The sequence below is a fragment of the Dermacentor albipictus genome, chromosome 9 (genome assembly GCF_038994185.2).
Source record: "Dermacentor albipictus isolate Rhodes 1998 colony chromosome 9, USDA_Dalb.pri_finalv2, whole genome shotgun sequence".
NCBI classification, from domain to species: domain Eukaryota; kingdom Metazoa; phylum Arthropoda; class Arachnida; order Ixodida; family Ixodidae; genus Dermacentor; species Dermacentor albipictus.
The window spans coordinates 28,352,861-28,362,504 of record NC_091829.1 but is presented as its reverse complement, the minus strand read 5'-3'; the positions used below and the strand labels follow the sequence as shown (position 1 = coordinate 28,362,504).

Below are 9,644 nucleotides of genomic sequence, written 5' to 3'. Positions count from 1 at the left end.
ATTCTCACCTTAGCAGAAGCAACGAGGCAATATGGTGGTAAAAGCCTCTTCACGAGTGAATCAACGCAATGCCCGAGTGTATCTTGCGATGGTGATAGTGGAGCAGTCCTGGCAACGGCATACTTCAGACCGAATCTGCAAATATTCAAGGTCAAGAGTAACTTACTCCATGGAAATTAAATTAACAGAAATTGTTTACCTGCCAAGCAGCACCGAAGGAAAATGTGTAGAAACACCACTGCTTTCGTCAAGAGTCCACTGCGACACTCCAAGGCTGGACAGTACTATGATACCTTCTGAATATTTCATACGATTCCACGGTCCAGGAAGTACATCTGGATACATCTAGGAATATATTTTAGTGAAAATAGAGTGAGCAGTATAACTTATGCGCTCTGGATAACACTGAACCTCAACAATAGGGATTGCCCTGCATACCTACTCTGCTCTGCACGGTGACGAAGCTTTCACATATTTCGTCAGGTCCGTGCACAGTCGTCGGTCATTTTCTGGTTCCGAGCTCTCGGGAAATCTGCAGCAACCATTGACACATGCAAAATTCAAGGATGAGACGAATGCCAAAAATTCGGAAAGCAAACACCTTATCGAAAAGTAAACACGATCATTGATGAGATCACCTGAGAAGTGCCAGCCAACAGAATGGAATTGGCAGGAGTCACCGACGATCGAAGCATAGCCACGGACCATGAAGGGTTACGTCCGAAAACAGCAGAGCACTGCGATGCCCTTACTGGAACTGTGTTTGGAATGAGGACACCAATCTGCAAAAATATAAGGCTCGAAATACTTGTTAAGAAACTGAGCACAGATGACATATCCCAGCGAGATCGCAGCCGAGTATACAGTCCAGGAGCCGAAATTCCATCCGTTATTCATAATTACAGCATTTGTCCATAAATGGTAAGTCACAGTACCTTTGCTGCAACGGAAGTGCGATGTGTCGCAGACCGTAGGCAACGTCCTTTCTTCGCAGTTGCTAGATGTGGTGGGCGAGAATTCCGAATGCATTTTGCAACTAGGGTCAATTTATCGATCAAGAGCACTTTTCGCGCGCGGGCACTCCTTGACACGATAAAAGGACTTGGTTGCAAGTGCATTCGGAACAGGCCACTGTCCGTAACGCAAACGTAAGGTGCAAACCCTATATGCTAGTTCTGCCCGAGGTGCGCTAAACCTGAAACTAATACGCAACGTAGCTCCTCACGTTTCCGTCACTGACAAGACCTCCAGTGGTTATGATCTAAGGAACCTGAGGCCGAATTGTGCCCTACTGTGCACTGTCGATACTGTGGTATGGAATGTTTAGCTGCTTTCAGTTATTGACCATATGAAGCTTCAGCCAATCAAAATTAAGATTGCGTATTCAAGCGGTTCCTTGGACACATTCCACCCTCGCCACGAGGCTGTTAGCCTCGCACACTCACTCTGTGATGCGATGCTACGAAGCTGGAAGCTGGAAGCTAGAAGCCCGTTCTTTATCCGTACTGTTCAGTCACTCTCCACTTTGAAGTTGCATAGTCACCTCCAGTTGCCACTGAAAAATTCGAGAGCACATATTTAGTGGTGCGCCGAAAGAAACAAAGAAAAAGACATCCATATTAAAGCAGCAAAGCAAATCTACGCGTTCATCAAACTAGCACCTGCCATATACGGAGGTGGTGCATTGAGTGTCCTCCAAAGTGCAACGTTACCACAGTTGAAAACTTGTCCATTCAATGCTAACAAACGTACCGAGGCCTATACTAGTGCGTTCCACCAAAAATTATTCTCCACGTAGTAAATTCGCAAATGCCTAGGGCACCAGAAGCTTGCTAAAATCAAATTATTGTGGGTACAGGTATTTCCTCACCTGAGCCACAGCTGCAAGTACATGTGGTGCCAATACCACATCTTCATCAACACAGCTCTTCTGCACTCCACGATTGGTGTATTCCCTTATCACAACGGAACCATCCACCCAAACGTCTGGTAGATCATCTAAAATAAAACATGAAGGACAGCTTAAGTAAAACCTAAATATTTTTTAAACGATGGCTCACCTGAGAAGCCCCAGCAAGGCATTATTGTGGCAACAGCACCTTCCTCGAGATATGTGATACTAAATGGTTCCACTGGACTGTGAAATGGTCATCCTGGAACCTATCAGAGAAGGGTAAAGTGTCAGTCGAACTCGCAGATATAGAAGGCCACGCCCACTTCTGTAAAAAGAAAAAGAACTCAAGTTGTTCGCCTGATCTGAGTGCAGCTGCAAGTCGATTTAGTGCCACGACCACGCCTTCATCAAAAGAGACGTTCAGAACTCCCCGATTGCTATTCTTTGATCACAATCGAACCGTCAAAACAAATTCCGGATACCAGATCTCGAAATGTAAACAAATGACAGCTTAGTAAACACAAAATATTTTTTAAATGCTCACCTCAGAAGCAGCAGCAAGGCATTCTGATGGCAACAGCTGTTATCTCGAGAAGTCTAATCCCAAATGCCCCACTCGACCGCGAAACAGTCACGGTGCAACCGTTCAGAGAAGGATAGAGTCAACGCGGAACCTGCAGATATCCAAAGGCATGCCAATTTTATTTAGGGGAAATAAGGCAACTCAAATTGTTCACTTCAGCACTATCAGTAAGTCAATGTGAGGCTATTAGCCTCGCACACTCACTCTGTGATGGGATGCAACAAAGCTTGAAGCTGGAAGCCCGTTCTTTATCCGCATCGTTCAGTCATTCTCCACTTTGAAGTTGCCCAGTCACCTCCAGTTGCCCCTGAAAAATTCGAGAGCACATATTTAGTGGTACGCCGAAACAAACGGAGAAAAAGACATCCATAATAAAGCAGCAAAACAAATGTACGCGTTCATCAAACTAGCACCTGCCATATACGAAGGTGGTGCATTGAGTCTCCTTAAAGGTGCAACGTTCCCACAGTTGAAAACTTGTCCATTCAATGCTACGAACGAAACGCGGCCTATACTAGTGCGTTCCACAGAAAAGTATTCTCCACGTAGTAAATTCGCAAGTGCCATGGGCACCGGAAGCTTCCTAAAATCAAATTATTGTGGGTACAGGTATTTGCTCACCTAAGCCACAGCTGCAAGTACATGTGGTGCCAACACCACATCTTCATAAACACAGCTCTTCTGCACTCCACGATTAGTGTATTCCCTTATCACAATGGAACCATCCACACAAACGCTGATAGCCCATCTACAAGTAAGCAAGAAGGACAGCTCAAGTAAAAGCGAAATATTTTTGAAACGATGGCTCACCTGAGAAGCCCCAGCGAGGCATTCTTGTGGCAACAGCACCTTCCTCGAGATATGTGATACAAAATGGTTCCACTGGACTGTGAAATGGTCATCCTGGAACCTATCAGAGAAGGGTAAAGTGTCAGTCGAACTCGCAGATATAGAAGGCCACGCCCACTTCTGTAAATAGAAAAAGAACTCAAGTTCTTCGCCTGATCTGAGTGCGGCTGCAAGTCGATTTAGTGCCACGACCACGCCTTCATCAAAAGAGACGTTCAGAACTCCCCGTTTGCTATTGGCCTCGAGCTCCACCACTGGAAAAGCTGGCGCCACCGTCGGCGTGACGTGCTAGGAGGGATCACGTGGACATAGCGGCCGCGTCGGCTGCTTCGGGCGCGCCGAAGCGAGCTGAAAACGAGTTTAAATTCCCTCGTACGCTGCGGTTTTCATTTAGTGGCGAAATTTTCCCGCTTCGAGTGTCTCCTTTACAACGCTTGAAAGCACTACAATAGGTAGTGGCTGCCTTTGAAGCCGCGCAACATGGCAGGCTACTGCGCGGTGCCGCAGGGCCGGACGCACGTAAAGGATGCCGGTGTCGGCCTTATTCACACGTAGCCGCAGGACAAGAAGCCGTGTGAAGCTTGGCTCGCAAAACATAAAACCGGCAGTCATCGGGCTACAACTCGGGTATCCAGCAAGCACAGACGCGAGGAAGATTTCTGTTACGGCGCCCGGTCTCCGATGTTCTGGAAACGCGCACTGAGACACTCGCCTGAGTCCGCTGCCCGACTAATGTCATGACGGTTTGGTCTATGAACTTGTCGATCCTATAGATACTGGCAAGTTCAGTGGAGTAGAAAGGCAGCAGTAAGAAGCACATTTAAAGAAAGCGTGGCATATGGTCATGTTTGTGTTATGAATTAATGCACTGGATTACAAAAAAGAAGCAGCGGGAAATTGCACGCTGAGAACGCGGATAAACATTCAGTGCGACGCAACTCGAGAAATAGTATTGAAAGGTCAAAGAATTTAGAAGAAAAAAAAGATTGCATCGTCGCGACGGCACATCACAGTCCCCGTAGGCGTCGAAGTCTCTACAATGAAATTATTTTTGAACAGCTCTGATAGCGCCCACGCAACAATGGTTGCCTGTATACTGTCAAATGCTCATATTCTGCGGCCTAAAGCAAACGGCACGGTGCGAAAACGCGCGCGCGGAGAAAGCGAAACAGTGCTTGGACAAGTATGCAGACGCGCAGTCGGTCGCTGCGAATCTGCGCGATCGCTGCATTGAGGCTTCATTCTATTACGCTCCATTTAGTTATACAAACACTATAACAACATATTTCACATAGTTTGCTCTCAGCGTTTACCTACCTTTCACGCAAGAAGCCGGTTCGGGAGACTCCATCGCAGCGACCGCGCGCAGTGGCGTTCACTGTACGTATTCGGTAAAGAGATAGCGGCTGTAAACGATTGTGTGCTTTCAGCTTGCCCAAGATTATTATTCAGACAGTAAGAAACTTCTCTCGTTTCGAAAGTACTTACAGAAATGTCTGGGAGAGCTCGCGCGTGGTGTTTTCAGTGAGCGCTGACAGCAAAACCTATGAGGAGCGCGCCACGTGATCCCTCATACTACGGCAGCGAGGCGCTTCCGATAGAGGGCGACTCCGTAACTCCTCGCCGCCAATATTCCCTGATACCGATCGAACCGTTAAGACAATATTCGGATAGCAGATCTCGAAATATAAGCAAATGACAGCTTAGTAAACACAAAATATTTTTAAATGCTCACCTGAGAAGCAGCAGCAAGGCATTCTGGTGGCAACAGCTGTTATCTCGAGAAGCCTCATCCCAAATGCCGCACTAGACCGTGAAAGGGTCATGCTGGAACCGTTCAGAGAAGGATAGAGTCTAGGCCGAACCTGCAGACATGCAAAAGAATGCCAAATTTATTACAAGGAAATAAGGCAACTCAAATTGTTCACTTCAGCAGTGACAGCAAGTCAATGTGTGCGATTACCACGTCATCATCGCCAAAGCTTTCTTACAGTCTACCACTCGTATATTCCACGGCCCAAACGAAAATCACAACAAAAAAGCAAACTTGCGGTAGTTGATCTACAAATATAGCAAAACAGCTCTGCAAAAGCAAAATAACCTACCAGAGATATTCATCGTAGAATAACCAGCGGGGAACTAAAGTGCAAATTGCACTTTGTCCTCACGAGGGCAGCACTGTACGATTCGAGAAAGCGTATACTTTATACCGAATCTGCTGATATCTAAAGGTGGAAGTAGCTTCGTAAAGTGGAATTAAAGAAAACGAAGTTTTTCACCTGATCAGCAGCTGTAGGTCGGTGGGCTCCAACGGAACATCTTCATCACCAACACACTTCTTAACTCCTCCAATGATAACTTCCATGCTCATGATGAAACCATGCAGACAAACACAAGCTCCAGGTATATGATCTACATAATTAAAAGAAAAACCCAGCTCAGTGAAACTTCAGAACAATTACTAACGATTCTCACCTTAGCAGAAGCAACGAGGCAATATGGTGGTAAAAGCCCTCTTCACGAGTGAATCAACGCAATGCCCGACTGTGTCTTGCGATGGTCATAGTGGAGCCGTCCTGGCAACGGCATACTTCAGACCGAATCTGCAAATATTCAAGATCAAGAGTAACTTACTCCATGGAAATTAAATTAACAGAAATTGTTTACCTGTCAAGCAGCACCGAAGGAAAATGTGTAGCAACACCACTGCTTTCGTCAAGAGTCCACTGCGACACTCCAAGGCTGGACAGTACTATGATACCTTTTGAATATTTCATACGATTCCATGGTCCAGGAAGTACATCTGGATACATCTAGGAATATATTTTAGTGAAAATAGAGTGAGCAGTATAACTTATGCGCTCTGGATAACACTGAACCTCAACAATAGGGATTGCCCTGCATACCTACTCTGCTCTGCACGGTGACGAAGCTTTCACATATTTCTTCAGGTCCGTGCACAGTCGTCGGTCATTTTCTTGTTCCGAGCTCTCGCGAAATCTGCAGCAACCATTGACACATGCAAAATTCAAGGATGAGACGAATGCCAAAAATTCGGAAAGCAAACACCTTATCGAAAAGTAAACACGATCACTGATGAGATCACCTGAGAAGTGCCACCCAACAGAATGGAATTGGCAGGAGTCACCGACGATCGAAGCATAGCCACGGACCATGAAGGGTTACGTCCGAAAACAGCAGAGCACTGCGATGCCCTTACTGGAACTGTGTTTGGAATGAGGACACCAATCTGCAAAAATATAGGGCTCGAAATACTTGTTAAGAAACTGAGCACAGATGACTTATATCCCAGCGAGATCGCAGCCGAGTATACAGTCCAGGAGCCGAAATTCCCGTCGTTATTCATAATTACAGCATTTGTCCATAAATGGTAAGTCACAGTACCTTTGCTGCAACGGAAGTGCGATGTGTCGCAGACCGTAGGCAACGTCCTTTCTTCGCAGTTGCTAGATGTGGTGGGCGAGAATTCCGAATGCATTTTGCAACTAGGGTCAATTTATCGATCAAGAGCACTTTTCGCGCGCGGGCACTCCTTGACACGAAAAAAGGACTTGGTTGCAAGTGCATTCGGAACAGGCCACTGTCCGTAACGCAAACGTAAGGTGCAAACCCTATCTGCTAGTTCTGCCCGAGGTGCGCTCAACCTGAATCTAATACGCAACGTAGCTCCTCACGTTTCCGTCACTGACAAGACCTCCAGTGGTTATGATCTAAGGAACCTGAGGCCGAATTGTGCCCTACTGTGCACTGTCGATACTGTGGTATGGAATGTTTAGCTGCTTTCAGTTATTGACCATATCAAGCTTCAGCCAATGAAAATTAAGATTGCGTATTCAAGCGGTTCCTTGGACACATTCCACCCTCGCCACGAGGCTGTTAGCCTCGCACACTCACTCTGTGATGCGATGCTACGAAGCTGGAAGCTGGAAGCTGGAAGCCCGTTCTTTATCCGTACTGTTCAGTCACTCTCCACTTTGAAGTTGCATAGTAACCTCCAGTTGCCACTGAAAAATTCGAGAGCACATATTTAGTGGTGCGCCGAAAGAAACAAAGAAAAAGGCATCCATAATAAAGCAGCAAAGCAAATCTACGCGTTCATCAAACTAGCACCTGCCATATAGTGAAGTGGTGCATTCAGTCTCCTTAAATGTGCAACGTTACCACAGTTGAAAACTTCTCCATTCAATGCTAACAAACGACCCGCGGCCTATACTAGTTCGTTCCTTCGAAAATTACTCTCCACGTAATAAATTCGCAAATGCCTAGGGCGCCAGAAGCTTGCTAAAATCAAACTATTGTGGGTGCAGGTATTTGCTCACCTGAGCGAAAGCTGCAAGTACATGTGGTGCCAATACCACATCTTCATCAACACAGCTCTTCTGCACTCCACGATTGGTGTATGCCCTTATCACAATGGAACCATTCACGACAACGTCTGGTAGATCATCTAAAAATAAGCATGAAGGACAGCTTCAGTAAAAGCAAAATATTTTTTTAAATGAAGACTCACCTGAGAAGCCCCAGCAAGGCATTATTGCGGCAACAGCACCTTCCTCGCGAAATTTCATAATAAATGGTTCCACTGCACTGTGAAATGATCCTCCTGAAACCTTTCAGTGAAGGGTAAAGTGCCAGTCGAACTCGCACATACAGAAGACCACGCCCACTTCTGTAAAATGGAAAAGAACTCAAGTTGTTTGCCTGATCTGATTGCAGCTGCAAGTCGATTTAGTGCCACGACCACGCCTTCATCAAAAGAGACGTTCAGAACTCCCCGATTGCTATATTCCCTGATACCGATCGAACCGTTAAGACAATATTCGGATAGCAGATCTCGAAATATAAACAAATGACAGCTTAGTAAACACAAAATATTTTTTAAGTGCTCACCTGAGAAGAATCACCAAGGCATTCTGGTGGCAACAGTTGTTATCTCGAGAAGCCTAATCCCAAATGCCCCACTCGACCGTGAATCAGTCATGCTGGAACCGTTCAGAGAAGGATAGAGTCTAGGCCGAACCTGCAGATATGCAAAGGCATGCCAACTTTATTAAAATGAAATAAGGCAACTCAAATGGTTCACTTCAGCAGTAACAGCAAATCAATGTGTGCAATTCCCACGTCATCATCGCCTAAGCTCTCTTACAGTCTACAACTCGTATATACCACGGCCCAAACGAAAATACCAACACAAAAGCTAACTTGCGATAGTTGATCTATAAATATAGAAAACAGCTCTGCAAAAGCAAAATAGCCTACCAGACATTCATCATAGAATAACCAGCGGATGAACTAAAGTGGAAGTAGCATTTCGTCCTCAAGAGAGCAGTACGGTATGATTCGATAAAGCGTATACTTTATAACGAATCTGCTGATATCTAAAGGTGGAAGTAGCTTCGTAAAGCGGAATTAAATAACCGAACTTTTTCACCTGACCGGCAGCTGTAGGTCAGTGGGGTCCAACAGCACATCTTCATCACCACAACACTTCTTAACTCCACCAATGATAACTTCCACGCTCACGATGAAACCATGCAGACAAACACAAGCTCCAGGTATATGATCTACATAATTAAAAGAAAAACCCAGCTCAGTGAAACTTCAGAACAATTACTAACGATTCTCACCTTAGCAGAAGCAACGAGGCAATATGGTGGTAAAAGCCCTCTTCACGAGTGAATCAACGCAATGCCCGACTGTGTCTTGCGATGGTCATAGTGGAGCCGTCCTGGCAACGGCATACTTCAGACCGAATCTGCATATATTCAAGATCAAGGGAAACTTAGTGCATGGAAATTAAATTAACAGTAATTGTTTACCTGTCAAGCAGCCCCAAAGGAAGATGTGTAGCAACACCATTGCTTTCGTCAAGAGTCCACTGCGACACTCCAAGTCTGGACAGTACGATGATAACTTTTGAATGTTTCATACGATTCCATGGTCCAGGAAGTACATCTGGATACATCTAGGAATAAATTTTAGTAAAAATAGAGTGAGCAGTATAACTTATGCACTCTGGATAACACTGAACCTCAACAATAGGGATTGCCCTGCATACCTACTCTGCTCTGCACGGTGACGAAGCTTTCGCATACTTCTTCAAGTCCGTTCACACTCGTCGGTCATTTTCTGGTTGCGAGCTCTCGGGAAATCTGCAGAAACCATTGCAACATGCAAAATTCAAGGATGAGACGAATGCCAAATATTCGGAAAGCAAACACCCTATCGAAAAGTAAAAACGATCATTGATGAAATCACCTGAGAAGTCCCAGCCTACAGAATGGAGCTGGCAGGAGT

At 45.5% G+C, this 9,644-nt stretch overlaps 3 long non-coding RNA genes across 3 annotated transcripts; all 3 read right to left on the bottom strand.

Annotated features, from left to right (window-relative positions):
• Positions 1-441: 441 nt before the first annotated feature.
• Positions 442-2,791, bottom strand: LOC139049839 (uncharacterized). The gene is made up of 6 exons (XR_011508603.1): positions 2,682-2,791; positions 2,439-2,568; positions 2,061-2,160; positions 1,871-1,998; positions 639-1,555; positions 442-532 (listed from the first exon to the last, which is right to left on the bottom strand). It is a non-coding gene; the product is annotated as an uncharacterized lncRNA (long non-coding RNA).
• Positions 2,792-5,623: 2,832 nt separating this feature from the next.
• Positions 5,624-6,233, bottom strand: LOC139049475 (uncharacterized). The gene is made up of 3 exons (XR_011508333.1): positions 5,994-6,233; positions 5,802-5,929; positions 5,624-5,738 (listed from the first exon to the last, which is right to left on the bottom strand). It is a non-coding gene; the product is annotated as an uncharacterized lncRNA (long non-coding RNA).
• A 2,004-nt stretch (positions 6,234-8,237) lies between these two features.
• On the bottom strand, positions 8,238-9,232 carry LOC135917979 (uncharacterized). The gene is made up of 3 exons (XR_010569487.1): positions 9,167-9,232; positions 8,975-9,102; positions 8,238-8,367 (listed from the first exon to the last, which is right to left on the bottom strand). It is a non-coding gene; the product is annotated as an uncharacterized lncRNA (long non-coding RNA).
• Between the last annotated feature and the right edge of the window lie 412 nt (positions 9,233-9,644).